Genomic DNA, 20,487 nt, shown 5'->3' on the forward strand with positions numbered 1-20,487 from the left:
AATTCGGTTGATACTTGTCAACTTCTTATGTATAGTCCCAAGTATTTCCCAGGGCATTAGTAATGACTTTCCTTCATCATTGATTGACAGAGGCTTGGCTAAAGGTGTTACTTGCTGCCCCTCTACCTTTTCACATGATGCATGGAAATGGTTACGGATCTGACTGTCAGGAGGAAGGTTCAACTCATAAGCCTCTTCACCAATATGTTGAACAATTCTGTAAGGGCTGTAGAATTAGGGTATGAGTTTTGAGTCTCATTTTTATTAAAGTAATGTAAAGTTTCTTTAATGGTCTTTTTACTCAGTTTAGGTAGTTTCTATTTCCAACATCTGTTTACATTATTTTCATTTAAAAACATTGTAATGCATTTTCCTATATAATGTAGCTCCATTTTCATTATTGAATATACAATTACCATTACATGGTATCAGAGCAGGTTGACGAGGTTTTTTGAAGTTTGGTGAACTTTTTAATTATTCATGGATTTTTTTCCAGTTTTTGTTAATCATTTTTTATGAAAACAACATTTGAGCAATTTCGTGAGTTTCTTCAATTTTTGAAGAGATGTGTCATTTTTCTGAGAGCAGGGCTGTTGTCTTTGCAATTGCATGGCGAGTCTTTGTTAGTGCTGGATTTGTGTTTTCTTTTGGCATATGACGATACCTTTGTTAAGTGTCTAGTTTCATGTTTCATCTTTGACACTCTTCACATTTTTTATACATGCTGCTTTATATCCATTATACAGAAGGTCTGCAATAATTTTCTGCTACAGCTTTTATCCCGGTCAAACTGGAGATTTCTATCATATCAAAAATATGATTACAATGAGGAGCATGATATCAAAATACGTACAAAATGTCAAAGATGAAGGGGGGCCTCTTATCATCCCCAAACCCCCCATCAGTGGAACTACTGGGCTCTTCATTGTCAAGCTCTGCCAAACTAAGACCAACCTGCTCTGAATCTAAAGTTGTAGCATCCTCATCACTTTGTGTCGGCTCCTCTAGCTCTACATCACATAGAGTTGCTGGACTCTCTTTGTATGCAAATGTCTCATGATCAATGAGACACAAAGTACTATGTACAGTCACAAACTTCTGTCCTCTCTTAAAGGTAAGTTTGTTACAAGTTCCTTTCTGTAACTGAAGAACTAGAAATTTGGGATAGCAATTGAATAACTAGAGTTGTAGTTAGAGAATTCAATCCATGGAAGTGCCACCACAAAATTGGGTCCTGTTTTGCCATTGTTGTCATGTCGATCTTGGCTGCCACAAAAATAACCCCTAAAAGTGGCAAATTTTGTCAACTGTGTGAATTGCTGGCATCAAAGGATCATTCATCTTCTTAATGCAACTAAAGAACCCTGCATTCATCTCAACATCCAGTATCAATGTAACTCTTCTAGTTCTAGTCTTCTACCACAGGATTCAATACATAGGCAACCATGTGCAAGGGAATGTTGAGTATCTCTCATCTCTGTTGAATGATTGGCAGAATGTGCTCATTGTAGAAAGTTAACATTAGGTCCTCCACTTGCACGCCAACCCTCATCTGGTCAAGCAATTGAATCAATGGACTCATAGGCCCCTGCAAGCTTTAGGTGCATCCACATCTCTGTATCTGATGACCTGGAAACTAGAGCAATGATGGAGATTATATTTGGCATCACTCCAAAGCACATCACTCTTCATTGTATCCTTCAACCTACTGCACTAGTCTTGGAGTTGGCTTATTGATTCCAATCCAAAGTCATAACCATGAGTTGCAGTGACTATTGCTAATAAAGCATTCTCTCCAAGAGAATGAAATAGGATGCATATTTTTTCTCAATAGGTTTTCAAGAATTCCTTCTTATAGAAGCTCCTGAAGAGTGCATGTGAAGTGTGGTGGCTGTAGATAAACTTCATTACATCTCTACAATTAGTGACCACTGCTCTGATCCAGTCAATCTTTCCCATGTCCTCGAGTGCATTGTTAATGGCATGCACACAACATGGAGTCCATCAAATATGTCTATAAGCTATCTCAATAAGTTTCCCTGTAGCTTTGCACACATGTGCTACATCTATCAGTATTTGGACCACATTTTGTGGACCAACCTCCTAAATGGCCTGCTTGGTGATTTGGAATCAAAGATCAACATCTTTGCAATGCTCTACACAATCAGCTTTTTGAAGAAAGTATAGGTTCTCTGTACATGTAACCATGATATCATGATTGGACGATGAATAATGTCCATCCATCCATCCATGACTATGTTGCACCTAGTATCCACCCAACATTCCTCATCTTCTCCGTCCACACATTGATCTCAAAATAGTCCTAATCCAAGATTATGGTCCTCAATGCGGTCTCACATAGTGGCACATATGATGTTCCTTCCCTTTCTACTAATGACATCATCTCCTTATATGGAGTTTGGGCTACATGAAATGGGATGCCATCAGCAAAGAAGAACTTGCTAATGCCATTATCTCATCCTGTTGCACATTGAACAGATCAGCTCTGGGGTTACATAGCAACTTTTGCTTTCCCTTACCCTCACTTGCGTAGCCAACAACACTGGAAGAAGAACCTGGCAACACTCCTTGTGCTCAGAAAGTATGAGTAGAACTCTCTTGCTGGCACTACTGAACATGTGTCCTATCAGACAAATTAGTAGGCATAGGTGCAGCTGAAGTGTAATCAGGGTTGCCCCAAAGCTTGTTTATCTCAAGTCTATTTTGGATATTGAATCTTGATGACAAGATGAGTGTAACACTGAATCAAAAGCATCCAAGCACAATCTTGTATATATTCATAATTCCTAGAATCGAGCAGTACTCTTTTTAACAATTGTGTCTCCTTCTGACACATGTTTTAGTTATTTGTACCCAAACCTGCTTGATGTTGTTGTAAGACGGTCAAAAGAAATTGTTGAATATGAGTTTTCAAAGGGTGGAAAATTCCTTCTGAGTATTTGGCAAAACCATCTTCAAGCTCAAGAGAAGTTGAAATAGAGTTAGGATAAAGTATAAATGAATCAATGATCGGCACCACACCAAGCACAAGTTCAAGGTGGGTGATAAAGTTTATTTGTACTTGGGAAATGATAGACTGCAACAAGGGGGGTGTTCATAAAAATGATTGGTTGGAATGAAAGCAGGATTTTCAACCAAGTCCACATGGTAACCAAAAGAGGATGCTGGGAAGAGATTTTCCCTCCTAGCAAGTCCTTGAGCGTTTGATGAGGTATAATCTTAAAAGGAATCCATGTCATGTTAACAAGTGTGGTGGTTCATTTGTTACAGTCAAGAAGCAGCTTTAGGAGTGAGTACCTTCCCAAATGAGAACTTATTTTGCCAATGTCAGAGTTTGGGGAAATCATTTGTTGGCAAAATTTAGATTTGGGATGATCTGAAGTGTCATGGGGAAGAAGAGTGACATAAGTGCAGGTTTGTAGCCTACACATTTTTTCAGTTTTGGTGAATGTGTTGCTTTCCATATGTGGCAAACTCATCAAAATTTCAAATACCACGTTGAATATTTCACTGACGTGGTGATGCTATCACAATGAACACACTCAATGTAGTTATCCACTTATTGCCCCTAACAAAAATGGTGAACTTGTCATGGCAAGACATGTTAATGTTATTGGAAAGGTTGTGATAATAGAATTATATTGTATATTATTAGATTATATTGATAATAATTATATTATGTATAATATTGTATTGATATTTGATAATATAATTATTCTATTGATAATAATAATATTATATAATAATAATTATATATTAATGTAATAATAATTATATTATATTGTTAAGTGAAGAGTGGTGACCCTTGGTCAAGGGCACAATTGATAATTATAAAGGAAGAATAAATCTTCCTGTCTTATTACCCATCATACACATCAGAGCAACAACATGGTATCATAGCGAGTGTGTACTGCCATCTTGAGAGGCCAAAAATAGTCTTTTTCAAAAGATGAATTTTCAGTAATAAGGAAATTTATTAGTAGCTGGATTAGAGATTGGAGGCAACATATTTAAATGAGTCGAGTCTTCATTAGATGTTTAAGGCATGTGGAATAATATGTGCTGAACATTTATTGATTTAACTAATGAACTGACATAAATGGATCCTGGCTCTGGTACGAGTTCTGAGTTTTGTGGTGTTTTTATGAAGACTGAAGAATATCTGTTGAACAAAACGCAAGGGTGTCAAAATTGGCATGAAATGTTTTATCGACTGGCTTTATTGTCGTGATTGCCTTCACCTTTTCAACATTGTGATTTTAATGAAACAAACATTAAATTGTTGGACTAAGTATTATCTGATGCAGTGGAGATAGAGTTTGATTTTTAAGATGACTTAATGTGAATTAATGGAACCAATAGACTATTGGTAATGGTCCAGAGTTTGTCATAGACTTTGACATGAATTCAAGGAAGAAATGATTCCTTCAGTTTTGGGAAATGGGCATGCGCAATTATTGGAGATTGTTCGCAGAGCTTTGTGGGTGGATTTTCCTTCATCCATGACAATACTAGTTCCAAAAAGGTCACCTCGAATGAATATCTTTTTTCTTAGTGTTACTATTGAATGATTAAATTTAGAAGAAACACTAGCTGGCATATGAAAATAATGTGCAAACCCACAGTTTCCTGCATAGTCGAATGGTAGCTCAAGATTAATGTTTTGTTTTCCCTGATCCATGAGTACCAAGTACTTTGAAATCTTTGGTGCTGAGAATAGATAAAAGTCATGAGAATTAGAGAATGCTTTTTCTTAATAAAAGGGAAATACATCCAAAACCAGTGTATTCGTCCTGTTTGGTTTATGAGTTGCATGGAAGTTGTGCTCCATCTATCGCCGTTGGAGTTTTAAAGTGTGAGATTTTCTCACGGGTTTCAGAACCATATTTAGGTTGAAGTGGCTGTTGATTACAACTATACCTGGGAACAATCAACAGCCATTGGGTTCTTTGCAGTGGGTTGACATGGCGGGATTTGCAGTTAACATTTCACCTAGTGGCTGAGTTTTCTGTCTTGGTGTTCTTTCACCGAGTGGCTCAGCTTTTGGTTTGGGATTCTCGGTGAAATGTTCCTGCTATGGTTTACTGAGTGACTTGGTAGTGGCAAAAGGTTAACCTTCGTGTGAACCCATTTCGCTGATTCGTAGGAGTTATTTTTGGCAGTGTGTGAAATAGCAAAATGTTTTGTTGTTTCCACTATTCATTGGGAAATGTGAAAACCGTTAGATTTTAAAGTTTCTTCATCTACGGTTGTGTTTTAATCATTCATTGGGAGATCTTTCGTAGCATTTGGGCCATTCATTTCAAAATGGAAGATCTTCATCAACGGTTCCACCCATTTTGTGGCAAATTAGATCTTTTCCACGTGGGTCAACTCTACAGGTGTACATAGGTGGGGTAACATTGTGTGTTATCCCCTCCTGAGTTTTACGACAGCAGCGCAATTTGATTGCTTGCATCCACAACACACTTCTAAGGCTGGTTCTTTATTGCTGGGCGACTTTTGGGGCCTTGCTCTATGACACTAATGTATCTCCATGCCTTTATTGCTTGCAAGGATCAAATTTGTTAGATTTATCCTTCCATTTGTTGGGTGCATTCATTTGGGCTTTTTTCTGTCACTGCCAAGAACAGGTTGCTAAGATCAGATTTAATTCTGATATTCATTTATTGTTCTCCTCTATAATCTAACTCTGCTATGGTTGGAGTTTGAATTTCAAGTTGTATCTGGGTTATGCCTGAGTCCTATAAAGGCAAAGCTTGAAAATATTTTTTGGGTTCTTCGCTGTTTGCATTTTTGTAGCAGCAATATGCTTTGCAAATGTATTCCTTTGCCTTCAATTTATTAAATATCTCTGTTCTTACCTATTCTTGCCATTTTGTTGTCTAGTGCATGTTTTTGTGCCTTGTAGTGAATGTTTCCCTTCTATTTTCCTAATTTGTATGTTGTGTTCTATATGTTGTTAGTTGCTGCATAGTGAAAATTCTTTTTCCTTTCAGCATTTGATCAGTTCAAACCTACATATGATTTCTTGGAAGGTAGATTATAGTTGAGAATAGTGTATATTTGGTTGTTTTGTGTAGTGCAATTATAGGCAAAGGTAGTAACCATGTTTCAATCTGGTGCTGAGTCCGTGAACATTATTGAAGACATTAAATTATAATTGCAACTTCAACAAAAACTTATTGATTTGGAGAATGCTTCAAAGTTTGCAGTAAACAAGAACATGTCACTCTACAATATGTGAGGTAGGAGAGATATCTTCATGATTGAGACCACGTGAGAAGGGAAGGCTTCCATGTCAAAGGGAGCAGCTAGAGGATCTGGTTTAGTTGACATTTGAGGATCTTGGTCATATTGGTTCAGATGGAGTAGATCTGTTGAGATGGATTCCCTAGTGATGAGGAAACTGTAGCAGTTAGAGGACTATGATTCATTGGATGGAGTCCCATGTATCTAGCCTATGAGGCCTTTTATGTGGACACCTAGGTCATGATATCTCTAGATAGATGGATACTTGGTGAGCTTGGGATTCAACAAGATTGATGCAGACCCCAACCTTGTATTTCATGATAGGTCAATGTTTGTGAAGATCAAATCTAAGAATAATAGAGATATGGTGCAAACGAACGCTAATTAGTTGAGGTACATTAGCACTGAAGAATAGACACCAATATTCTCACCAAGTCACTTGCCAAAGTGAAGTTTGTGCATTTTCAAGACAAGCTTCAAGTTGAGGAGAATGAAACCCTTGTTGAGAGGCTGTTTCAACATTAGTGATTTCTTGAGATGTACTTTAATGCATTTAGACAGAGAAATTTGATGTTAGCCCTTGTAATGCATTTTTCTTCAAGATAGAGAAATTTGAGGCGTAAGCCCTTGGTGTAATGCATTTTTCTCCGAGGGAGAAATTTGAGGTGAAAGCCCTTGTAATTCATTTTTGTAATGCATTTTTCTTTGAGATGGAGAGAATGGAGGTGCAAGCCCTTGTAAATGCATGTTTCTTTGAGATAGAGAAATTGGAGGTGAAAGCCCTTTTAATCCATTTTTCTCTGAGACGGAGAAATTTGAGTTGTTAGCCCTTGCAGTGCATTTTTCTTTGAACTGGGGAAATTTTAGGTGAAAGCCCTTGTTTGCATCTAAGATGGAGGTATTTCTTTCCCCACTCATGGGAGTAGCCATAGTGGATGTCATGTCGAGACTTAATGGCAAATCATGTTGAGTGAATCCGTGATGATCATGGGGGTAGCCATGGTGGATGTCATATTGAAAATTAAGGTGAAAGCCTTTGTTATGCATTTTTCTATGAGAGAGAAAAATCAAGGTGTTAGCCTTCATAATGCATTTTTCTTTGGGACAGAAAAATTGGAGATGAAAGCTCGTGTAATGCATTTTTTTTTTGAGATGGAGAAATTGAGGGTGATAGACCTTTTAATGGATTTTTCTATGAGACGAAGAAATTTGTGGTGATAGCCCTTGCAATGCATTTTTTTCTAAATTGGGGAAATTCAAGGTGAAAGCCCTTGTTTGCCTCTAAGATGGAGCTACTGGTCTTTCTACTCATGGGAGGAGCCATAGCGGACGTAATATTGAGAGACTTAATGGCAACATCATGTTGAGTGAATCCATGATGAGAGCTTTTGTGTATATCCATTCTTGGGGGTAGCTATAAAGTACCCAACCCTTGGGAGTAGCCATGGTGGATATCACTACACAATTCAAATATCGAGAACGATTCCTCCCTAGCTAAGAGGTAGTGTTAATGTTGTTCTGGCTATGGTCGGATTCTTTCAAGATGACGAAGATTACATAAATGTTGTGATAATATAATTATTATATTGATAATATTACATTTTATATCATTATATTATATTGATAATAATATATTATTGATATTATCAAGATCAGATACACTTAAATTTCAAAGAACATTTCACGATTCGAGAAAATGTTGCAAATTACCTTCTCGAGACCTGTTGGAAGGAAACTGCTTTTTAGTTGCAATAGGTGCTCAAAGGCCCTTCAAAAGAATTTGTAAACCGTGGAACGTGCTTCACGCCTTTGCAATTCCAGCAACCTATGTTCAAAACTCCGTGGTGTACACATAGAATTAGTTTATGATTTTAATTTGTGGAGATAATCACACTTCGGTGAAATGACTAAAGGCAGGGTAGAGTTCGCGAAATATGCAAAATGTGCGAATAAAAATAATAATTAGAGCAGCAAAAACTCTCTGCCATCAATGATGATGATGTCGAGACCTATACAGACTCATCAGGCATTTAACCACCAACTTGGGCAGCAGCCAAGAACATCAATACAAAGAATTAGCAAGAAGCAAATAAGTCTAGGATCTAGGACATTGACTATAACGCCCTGCTCGAGAACCCAAAAGAAATAAACCTAATATGTTACAGAGTTTATTGAACTATTTTTTTTTTTGAATTTTAAATAACATCAAAGTAACAATAATGCGGAAGCAATATATACATACACATCAAAAACATGTAATCAATTATAAATACAGTTTCAATTTCTTAAGGGTTCCTTCACGTTGAGTCACATATAAGAAAGTTTTATTAATGAGTTCAAGTTTCAATTACAATGTCCATAATCATAAAATGAATAACCACATACATAGTCATATAAGCAAATGCATAAGTACAACTAATAGTATGAAAGCACATCTAATGAATAACATCCACTGCACATGTCACAGGATATGTGAAAATAGATACAAGTACATCAATATACAATACAATATCTCGTAGGATCTCAATACACGATACATAGATACATCAAATGAATAGAAGTCTTCAAGATAAGAGGAAGAATGATAATGGTACCACTGCATCAAGGATCATCCAACATTAGTCAATTGAGGGGGATCCAAATGGTAAGAATACACTACCTCCCGATTGCGTGGTCACCTAATCAGTCTCCCACTCCATTGTGTAGGAGAGATAATGTACGGTCCACACACAAATAATCAAATCATAAAATAATCCTAGGCAAGGAATATTGATAGCCAAAACTACCTGAAGGGTGACACAAACTACTCAAGAAGAAAAGATAATCAAAATCGAAAGGACACTCATCCAATTTCAACACCATATACCGAGTCAACATACAAATACCAAAACCAAAAATATACAAACACCTCAAAATCATTGTCAAGTGTCACAAGCACAATGACAGATAAGAACTATCATCAATAAAAGTAAACTATCAATCACTAACTCCAACAATAAAAAACACCATTAATGAATAATTGATCATTCATTAATAAAAGTCAACTGTCAACAATAAATGACATCCAATCAATTAGTAAATCCAACAAGTGCACCACTAGAGGCAAATATTAAAAAACCATGAAGGAGACTCAAGCTACATACTATGGAGTGTCATCACACGAGCCAACTCTAAGGTTACCCTGGTAGTCTCTCAAGACCCTGGCCCCCTAGTGACTCTATGCGGAACTAGGATACCCTCTCGTGAAGACGAGGAAACTAGTCATACCTCTCAAGGTATTATCTCCATCTCATCTTTAGTCTATACAAGCACTCAACGCATGGACGAGGAAAAATCTCTAACTTATCTTTTTAATATATTTAAAGGAAAAGGGCTAGGCAAGATCTTTTAAATACTATGTTATCACTTGTTACACAACTTACAATGAGTTACCCAGGCAGCCACTTTGGGCCCTAACCCCCATTGCAAGCCACTCCCATAGACATGCACCTAGACTACCTTCCCAAAAATCACAATCCAAAATAGTGTCCCATACCAGAAGAGTAATATTGATCGAATTTGGCTCCTTAACAGGCAACCCAAAAATAACATTGGTTCTCAAAATCCAAGTTCTCATAAATGCTCAATAGCATAAAGCTTATAAAACATAAATATCAATTCAAATAATAAAGTTCTTCGTGACATCCAGTCAAATAATCATAAAAGAAATCTCGAAAATGCCTCTAGTGCACATCTTAACTTGGCCAACTAAACAACCTACAAAAAAAACCATCACAAAAATGATTATCACAAGACTATAAACAAAATATTAGAAAACACATTTTTAGCCACATGATTTAATTCCACCAATTTCTCTTGGTTAGTTTGGGTCATAATGACGTGTTTAAAAATTAAGGAAGAATATACATGTTAATATAAATTGTTATGCTAATATACTTATTTAAAACAATAAGTATTTAAATATCCACTTTTTTTGTGTATAAAAAATATCATGCAATATTATCATATTAGTAATTTAAGTAATCTTAAATCATAAATGATTTAATTAATAACATAAATGTATCTTATTAGATTAAATACTAATATCAATTCCATTTCTAAACTATTAATATGACTTCTATTTAAGTATAATATTAATATTTATTTTTCTTTTAATTCATAATGCAACTAGAGATAAAATTATAAATTTAATTTACTTATTAATAATTTCTCTCATGAAGTCAAATAGTTATTAACTAAATGATTACAAAGTGAATTCTACCACAACTTCTCTTAAAATATAGTAAAATTGTAAATATTTATTTATTAACTCCCCTCTTGCATTAATAATTATAAAATCATTTATATGCAACTAAGAGTTTAATTAAACTTAGATAATCACTAATTCGAACATTCACTTTATCACTAAATGGATAATATTTATTTCATTTAGAAATTAATAAATTATTATTATTATTTTTAAATAAATAAATTTCTCTTTAACCAATTCTCTAAATTTAGACTTCTAAATTAATACTTTTAAATTAAAGCACATATTTAATTAGTTTTTAAATAATTAAATATTCTCATGTTTTAATATTTTCTTTTAAATCAAATAATATTTATTTATATGATTAACCCAAATATTATAATTAAATCATTTACCAAGTAAATCACATAGCAAAATCCACATAAAAGTGACATTACTAAAACAGACTGAAACTCAAAATCAAACAACACAGACAATGATAAACTCATGGGTTTTAAAAAGGGTGGAAAATCAGTACGAGTCCTTGCAAGACAAGTATTTAGGCTATGGTTGGGATTGGACCTGAATATTATCTCCCCATTTTTACCATTGAGTTATTGTGATAGAGTTTGCTCAGCTTGGCAAGTCAGGGAAGTCGATGACCGGTACCTACATTCTACATAAAAGATGAGCATGTACATGTATATAAATATATCTAAACTAAATAAACAATGGCAGGGAGTGGTACATTGTGTAGATCTCGACTAGCAGGTGACTACGACTCCCTCTCTTACGCACATCAAACACGACAAACATAAAGATAAAATAGACACATGCACCATACACATGCAAGTATTGGGTAAGTACCATAATAATTATAAGTCAAACATCAAATGCTCAGATAAAATAATGTATCGTTACAAATATGAAGTAATTATCATTAAAGCATTATTAATGCACCAGTAACCATAATCATTAAACAATACATGAAGTATAGTTAACTAAGTAATCATCGTTGATATATCTCTAGTCCAAGTTATGAAATAAAATCCTAATTATAAATCCAATCTCCTTGAAACTAACACATGCATAAAATATGTATAAATGAGTTTGGTAAATATAATGGAAAAGCAAACTATAGGTGGACACTACATCGACCCTTCACATTTCAGCGCTTCTCTGCCAGTAAATTGTCAGTTTTCGATTAAATTATTGAATTCGTTTGAGGCTCGTAATGGGTATGGTGATGTCAAGCAAAATACTAAACAACAGGCAAAGCACGAACATCAGATCAGTAATAAAAATGTAGATGCATCCACTCAAAAGTTAATAGCGAAATCTCCAGATAAATTAGGATTTTGGCCAGTGGCAATAGTCAACAAAAACTACAGAGATGGTACCAAAGTGGAAAAGAACCTGGTCTCTACAATCCAATCACCGGAGCATTATAAAGCAAATCAAATGCCAATACCCCCGCAAATAAGTATAGGAGATATCTCCAAACCAGGCAACAAAGTGACTTCGAAAGGCTAGTGCCCTAATGTCATTTTCTCCACTGCTAGCTTAGACAAACAGATTTTCTTTTTTAGTCATACCAAATATGCAGCACACAATAGTTTGTCTTTGTATTCACAGCAGAAAGGATTTCTTTCTGAACCTCATGTTAGGATCCATGGAGCCAATCTTTGGGAGATAGATCATTCTAAACCCGAACCATATCCCAATCCTGCTTATATCCCACCACATCGCAAGAATGGATCCCCCAAAACTCCATGTCATTACCTCAGTCAATCCCTCATGAATTTACAAAGACATAATTTTGAATCTAAAGAACCGATCTTGATTATTAGCAATCAGATCAGCGAAGAACGATGGCAGGAATGCCAGAATGTTGGTGTATTTGCATATTGGAATGGGCCAAAACAAGAAATGACCAATTTCATTAGCTAGTTAAAGGAATTCTACAAAAATCAGGTAAGTATCTCTGACCATTCAGATAGATTGATATATACACACACACACACACACACACACACACACACACATTGTAGTAATGAAGATGTGAAAAAAGATTTCCTCTTTGTCTTTGATTGCTATTGTAAAGGTTATGGTGTTAAATTCATTGAATGGATGCCAGATTGTAAGGAAGATCGGTTAGACTTCTCCATTCCAACTTGGATGTCCATTCACTCACTACCTCTTGAACTAATGCATTTAGAAATTCTTTGGAAAGTAGGAAAATCAATTGGTAATTCGATAGGAATAGAGGCTTCCTACAAATATTGCAATTCAGTTAAAGTTTTGGTTAATGATAAGAATATAAATCTGGAACACAATATGATTAAGTTAATCTTAAATAACTCTATATATAAATTGAAATATTATAGATTTGAAGGTAAAATATCAGAAATAATCAAAGTAGATAATGAGAGAGATTTCATTTAAAACTTTATAGCCCATGTCGGATCTTACAGATATCTTCCCTATGATAAACATTAGAAATAAAAAGAAAAACAGGGAAAGATCACAAATGAGATTCCATGTTTGAATCCTAGTAGGATTATAACAAAGAAAGGAGATATAGAAATAGAAGATGGTGAAATCAGATCAGAAAACACAATAACTACATTTGTAACGACAGGGAAAGAAAATAGATGCATACCAAGTCACAAGGAAGATCAGGAGAAAGAATTGGAAATACCACAAGAGACAAAAAGAGAAGATGCTCAAAGCTTTGAAAAGGAAAAGGTTGTAAAAAGAAAGCATTCAATTGATAGACATGGAAGAGTGTAAAGGCACTAATCCGCAGATGAATGTTGATCCTCTATATGAAGATCAAAACCATAAAGAAATAAACAGGAATAAAGTAGAAATAACAAAAGATAATATATCTAGAATACGAAAGTTAAGGACAACCATCAGCAGCAAGAAATTAAGCAAGGAAAGAGGAAAACTCAAAAAATGAAGATAATTAGGTATACAAGTTGGAAAAGGAAAATATTCGGAAAGGAATCAAGGTTCAAGGAAGAAAAGAGCATGGAAAATAATAAGAAGATTCTTGAAGAAACAAAAAACAAACTTATTTTCTCTAGAAAGTCTCCAGAAAGAAAAAATGCAAAGTGCCCAAAAGAAATAGTGGAAACTCCTCAGCAAAAGGGGTAGAGCAGGTCAAAGAGAAAACAGACAATAAAAAAGAGACAATAAAACTATGTACCAAATTTTGGCAGACACCAAGCACAACTCAGGAATCACCATTCTATAAGATGAGTGAACACAATACAAAGGAAAAGGATCAAAGTAAGACAAAAGGTACTATAATACAAGATTTACAAGACTTCTTGAATAAGGATGCGACAAAAAATGAATAGATGGAAATGATATTTTCAGATGAGGTAGAGAAAGAGAAGCTGGAACAATTAATTGATGAATTGATACAAGTTTTTAATTTTGACAATATTGATAACAGCAGCGAATCACAAAAAGAGGATTTATTACAGCAAGTATTAAAAATAGGCAGAGATAATTACACATTTGAAGATTTGAGAAGAGATATGCTACTCATTGAGGATGGAGATAAGAGTCATGAAGATTCACAAAAAATTAACTGAAACGATAATAGATCAAGGAGATGGTATGGAGTTGGACAGTACATGGGGCAGTCCAGCTTTGGTAGATAATATACACATAGATAATCAGATAAAATTTGCAGAATTAATAATGAAAGAATCAGACAATGAAGAAAAATGCGAGAAATAGAGCAAGCAATCCGGAAGTGCTTTAAATACACAAGAGAATATAGAGCAACTGGGTATTTGGATGGATCAAGAAGGGATAAAGTCCTCTAATTATGCAAGAGTTGAAGCAAAAAGAGGAAGGAACTCACTTAAAGAACTCAGAGAAGCAGATGTGCAGGCAAAAGAAGAACAAAAAATTAATTAGTTACTTAACATAGGGAAGGGAAAAATCCTTCCCAAGGCAATATGAAGATTACTACCTGGAATGCTAGGGGCTTAAATGCACCTAGCAAGAAACGATTACTAAAACATAATTTAAAACAATTTGATTATAAAATTATAATGATACAAGAAACAAAACTGAATAAGGAAGAAGAAATTAAATTAGAAAAGAAACTAGATAATTGGAACATTAACTCTCACGAATCGAGAGGAGCTTCAGGGGGATTAGGAATGATTTGGAACCCCAGAAAAGTAAGTCTAAATTTAATTCAATCCAATAACTCTTGGATGAGTAGCCAAATTAAAAGCACTAAGACTAACCTACAAATAATATTAATAAACATATATGGTCCGATACAAAACATAGATAAAAAATTATTATGGGAAGAAATAAGTGGATTTATAAAAAACCATAGTAATGAATGCACTCTCATAGGTGGAGATTTTAATACTATTATAAACCTAGATGAAAAATTTGGAGGCATTCAGCATAGCTCTCAAACATCACTGGAATTTAAAAATGGATAGATAGTAATAATCTTATTGATATTCTAATTAACAATAGTAAATTCACATGGAATAATCGAAGGAAAGACTTTGCATTTATATTTGAGAAATTGGATAGATTCTTTTTTAAAGGCGAATTAAGTGAATTACATTTAGAATTACAAGCATCAATACTTCCTATAGCAAGATTTGATCACTTTCCTGTTAGAATTGAATTTAGTGAACCTACTAAACCTGTCATAAATCTTTTTAAATGCGAAAAAATGTGGTTTTTAGATAAATTTTTAATGGATCTTATAAGAAAATAGTGGAATCAAGGCAATTTTAAAAGCTCCAAAATGTATATATTTGTATCTAAAATGAAAATGATTAAAGAAAATATACTTAAAGTGGAATAAAGAACAATTTAACAATATATTTAAAGAAAAAACAGACATAGAAGAAAGAATAAAACAGTTAAACACAGAAGTAATTAAAAAAGGTATGAATAACAAGACATTTGTCTTAGAAAAAGAACTACTAGGGAAGCAAGAAAACATTCTTGAAAAGGAAGAAGTATTCTGGAGGCAAAAATCTAGGGAAAGATGTCTAGAAGAAGGGGATCATAATACCAAATATTTCCATAACAATACTTTGTACAATAGAGCTAAAAGCAAAATTATTAAAATTAAAGAAGAGTCAGGCTTCATTACTGAAAATCCAGAGAATATAACAAAGACATTTGTAGAACATTTCTATAAGCTACTAAATAATTTTGATAGTTCAAACAGGCTAGCTCAAGCAAGAATACTTGAAAACATACCAAAAGTGGTCGCTTGAGGAGATAATAAAACATTAAATGCACCCATATCATTGGAAGAAGTTAGAGTTGTGCTATTCAATATGAATCCTCACAGTTCTCTAGGACCAGACAGATTTCAGGCTTTATTCTACCAAAAATATTGGGATATTATTGGTATTGATCCATGGAAAGCTATTGAAGCATCCAGAAATGGGGGTTCGTTACTATTAGAAATTAATAACACCTTTCTCACCTTAATACCCAAAAAAGATGACCTTGAAACTCTAGGGGATTTCAAATCCATAGTGCTTTGCAATACCATGTACAAAATCATATCCAAAATTCTAGCAAATAGAATGAAACCAATCCTACATGAGATAATATTAGAAGAACAAATAGGTTTTGTACTAGGAAGATCAATTTTAGATGAGATACACATTATTCAAGAAACATTGCACACTGCCAATAAGAATAAAATGACAAACATGTTTATGAAATCAGATATTCAGAAAGCATACGACATGGTTGATTGGAGATTTATATGCAAAACACTAGAAGCCTTCAGATTCTCTCACCAGTGGATTAATCTTATATACCAATGCATTTCAACAAGTAAAATTTTAGTGCTTATTAATGGAACTCCTGAAGGCTTCTTTGATACTTTTAGAGGTATTAGACAAGGAGATCCCCTATCATTCTTTTACATCATTATGGCGGAAACCTTTGGTAGAGCAATTACCAAAGCCCAATTGGATGGTAAAATTAGTGGTATTTCAGTAATTGAGAATGTAACTAATATAACCCATCAATAGTATGTAGATGATACCATTCTACCAAGAGAAAAAATAATAAAAGAGGCCCGAAACTTCAAATCTATCATTCAACAGTATATGGAAGCGTCTGGGCGAAAAGTGAACACAGAAAAAATCAGAATTTTTTTTTCATAAATACTAAACCCGAAAGAGAAATCCAGATTTGTAATATTTTGGGGTATAAAAAAAGAACCTTCCCATGCAAATACTTGGCAATAGAGTTAGAAAAAGGTAGCAAAACAAATAAGGGATGGTACAATATACTGGATAGAATGGATAAGAAGATAAGAGGGTGTAAAGATAAATGACTCACAAAAATGGGTAAAATTATAAAGATCAAAGCAGTTTTAGCGGCCCTTCCAACCTATCCTCTTTCTTGCTTACCTTTGTCTAAAAGTCTGAATAGGAAGATTGAGGCAAAACTCAGAAACTTCTTCTGGAATGACAATGAAGAGCATAGAAAATTGGTGCTCATAAAATGAGAGAAATTATGTAAACCAAAGGAACTAGGAGGTTTTGGTCTCAAAAATTTAAGCTGACAAAATGAAGCATTAGGGGCCAAATTGACATGGAGATTATTCATAGAAAGAAACCAAAAATGGGCAAAAATTTTGTATAATAAATACCTAAATGTAGCTGATCCTTATTCCTTGTTTAGAATGAGGAGCCTTTCTAAAGGATCCGAGAGTTGGAATTTTATAGTTAAAAGTAGACCTTTGATTAGTAAATATCTCGCATGGGATGTTGGTAATGGGGAGGAAACTCTCTTCTGGGAGGACTCTTGGGATGGGCATCCCCCGATAGACAAAATGAGTATTCCAGCTGGTCTCAAAGAACAATTAGTTAAAGTTTGGGGATGTAAAGACAGCAGTTATAAAAATCAGAAAAGATATGAATGGGAGTATAAGTTGGGATTGGAAAAATTTAGATAAAATTGACTTAGAACCAATAGTTAAAAAAGTTTATGAGAACATCATTAATTAGAGGAAATTAAAACAATTAGAGAGGAATGATAAACTCGTATGGGCAACATCAAAATATGGAAGGTATATTAATGAAAAATGGATATAAAGCAATTACTTAGTCTCAAAAATGGGAAGAAGTGTATACTCCCCTTAAACTATGTTGGGATTCTTCCTGTCTACCAAAGGCAGGTTTCTTTTTGTGGACCGCCTTTCAGGATAGGATTCTAACTACTGACAGACTAAGAAAATTAGGCATTAAGGGACCTTCAAGATAGCCATTGGGAGTACGCAGTGACCCTAAAATTCTATGGGCTAACGATCATTGCTTTCACTATCAAGCGCAGGGGTCTATAATGAATCATCCACCTTACCCCCATGAGGCCGCCAACACATAAGAGTGATTTCCCTCTGTTCGACGAGTTCTAGTAGGTCGACGGGGTGGGAGATGCATGAAAGGGGCTCGGGTAGGCATGTTATGTATAGAATCTGCCTAAAGAAATATAGGTATACCGCCCCCACCAACTGCTACGTAAGAATGACAATGAAGACACCGATCATCTATTATATAAATGTTCATATACACAAAAACGTTGGGAATGGCTTCAACAGATGCTGGGTTGGACTGCAACATTGCCTAAAACTCTAACCAGTCTACTGAATGGTTGGCCCACCAATAGTAGTAGCTGTATCTATGGTAATCTTTGGAATATTTGTCCATCTGTCCTTGTTTGGGAAGTATGGAAAGAAAGAAATAGAAGAATATTTCATGATCAAGAGATAATGATTGGTGAGATTACTAATAAAATCAAAGCATGTATAGTTGAAATTTTAAACTCTCACCTCAGAAAAATCCTGAAAGAGGAAGGAGCATTTTTAGAATGGGATGGTCTTATGAAAAAAAGCTGGAAAAATCTCATTAATCCTCCTCTTATATATTAAAAAACGAACAAAGAGGCAAGGAGCAAATGTAGGTGGATTCCACCCCCGTTAGGATGGACCAAATTAAATTTTGATGGAGCATCGAGGGGCAATCCTGGTATAGTTGGGATAGGATGCATCATTAAAAATGACTCTAGCAAGTGGATAGCTATAAGGGCTAAAGCGATAGAAGCAACCACTAACAACCTTGCAGAATTAGAAGCCCTTCAAGAAGGTATCAAAATTTGCTTGGATCTAAGTATATCAAAATTTATTATTGAAGGAGATTTGCCGATTGTTCTAAATGCTATTCAGAATGAGGGAGACAGCTAATTGGGTACTAAATTCCAAGTTGGAAGAAGTGCTAAATCTCATGGACTGTCTTGAAGAGACTTAGATTATGCATATTTTCCGAGAAGGAAATAAAGAAGCCGATCAATTAGCAAATAAGGGAGTTGATGGTGAAAATCTCTTAATATTTAATTGTAAGTAATCTAATTTGAAATATTTAGCAGTTTGAAACAAAATTGGATAATGTAACTGTAACTCATATTAGATAAAACAATTTATTAACATAACTAGTACATATAGATGCATACATTCATATCTGAGGATATAAAGACTTACAATATAGATATTCTTATATACCACCATGAATAAACAGAGCATCGAATCCTCTTAGCAGCCAAAGGGGTGGGAGATAAAGTCAAAAGGTCTTTTCAAAAGAAGAAACAAATAAATAAACAAATCTAACAATTATAGTAAGCAAAGGAAAAGGCAATTTTTTTTTAAGGCTAAGGTATAAAACCTCTAATCCATCTCAATAAAGGACAGGTTTATATGTTTAGATAAATCTACCTTACAAATTTGAATATCTTAAGCATGTATAAAGAGTGAAAGGACTAGAATATTAAAAAATTGATAAATCAAAACCTTATGCATAAAGATAAGGAAAGGGAAATGATAAATATGTTTTAGAAATGGTCACTTCAAATTGTGTTAATTGTTTCATATACTTTGATTGGTCTAATATTACTAATACTTGTGGAAAGAAAGGTTTTTTTGATTTGTAGGCAAGTAAAAGGAAAATAACTAAAGGTATTAGAAGTTGCGGATAGCATATTAAGTCTAGTGTAGAAGACGGACAAAATTTTGCAAGGAGATTATTTCTGGCAATATTTGATGTAATTATTGGACAATCTAAGATATAATTATATAGTAAAATACTGGGGAATGCGCTTTTTAAAAATGTATAATATAGGACCTTGGTCTCGAGCAAGACTGGAGGTTTTCTTACTCCGTTCTTTCCTTCCATTGCCCGTTAGAACAGAGAACATTGTAACTCTTTTTAAAGCCTCTAATATAATACAAAGGCTTTGGCCGTTTATCGATAAAAATATATATATATATATATATATTATTGATAATATAATTATTATATTAATAATAATATAATAATATAATAATTGCTATATTATATTATAAAGGGAAGAGTGGTGACCTTGGTGAAGGGGCACCACCGATAAGTATCAACGGAAGAATAAATCTTCCTCTTTGTTTATCCATCATACACCCAAGCAGAAATACAACAAGACAAGGATTAGAATGTGAAGGGTTTTGATGTTTCAGTTTAACTTCCCTCATAATGTTGTGTATGGAGACTAGAGAAGTATGTGGAGGTCCATGGTAATCAATTTTTGGTTGTGGTGCAAGAGTTGACACTTGTTTTTTTTCCTAGACTTTCATGGTTACAAGTAGATGCCATTGGACAGCAGGATTTTGGGGAACTGCAGGCTGTACAAATTCTTTGACGATGTTTGAAGCTTCGTTAGAGGTGTAAGAGCCATACAACATATCTTGACTGATTTGATAGAGGAAATGGGGTGCATATAGCCCTCTTTGCTGGAGTTTTCTCCGCAAATTGGGGTTTGTCAAGGGTATCCTTTATTTTAAGTGTTTTTGTGATTATTACATATTTATATGCCCATGTGATGTTCTATGATATGTATGTTCAAGTGTATATTGGAAAGACACATTAAGAACCATA

At 34.4% G+C, this 20,487-nt stretch overlaps 1 protein-coding gene across 1 annotated transcript in view; it reads left to right on the forward strand.

The window, feature by feature from the left end:
- NRPB7 (DNA-directed RNA polymerase II) overlaps positions 1 to 20,487 on the forward strand; it is a 54,419-nt gene that overhangs the window by 31,328 nt on the left and 2,604 nt on the right. The window lies entirely within an intron of this gene.

This window comes from Cupressus sempervirens, chromosome 2 (genome assembly GCF_028749045.1).
Source record: "Cupressus sempervirens isolate cs-2001-9-10 chromosome 2, ASM2874904v1, whole genome shotgun sequence".
Classification (NCBI taxonomy): Eukaryota; Viridiplantae; Streptophyta; class Pinopsida; order Cupressales; family Cupressaceae; genus Cupressus; species Cupressus sempervirens.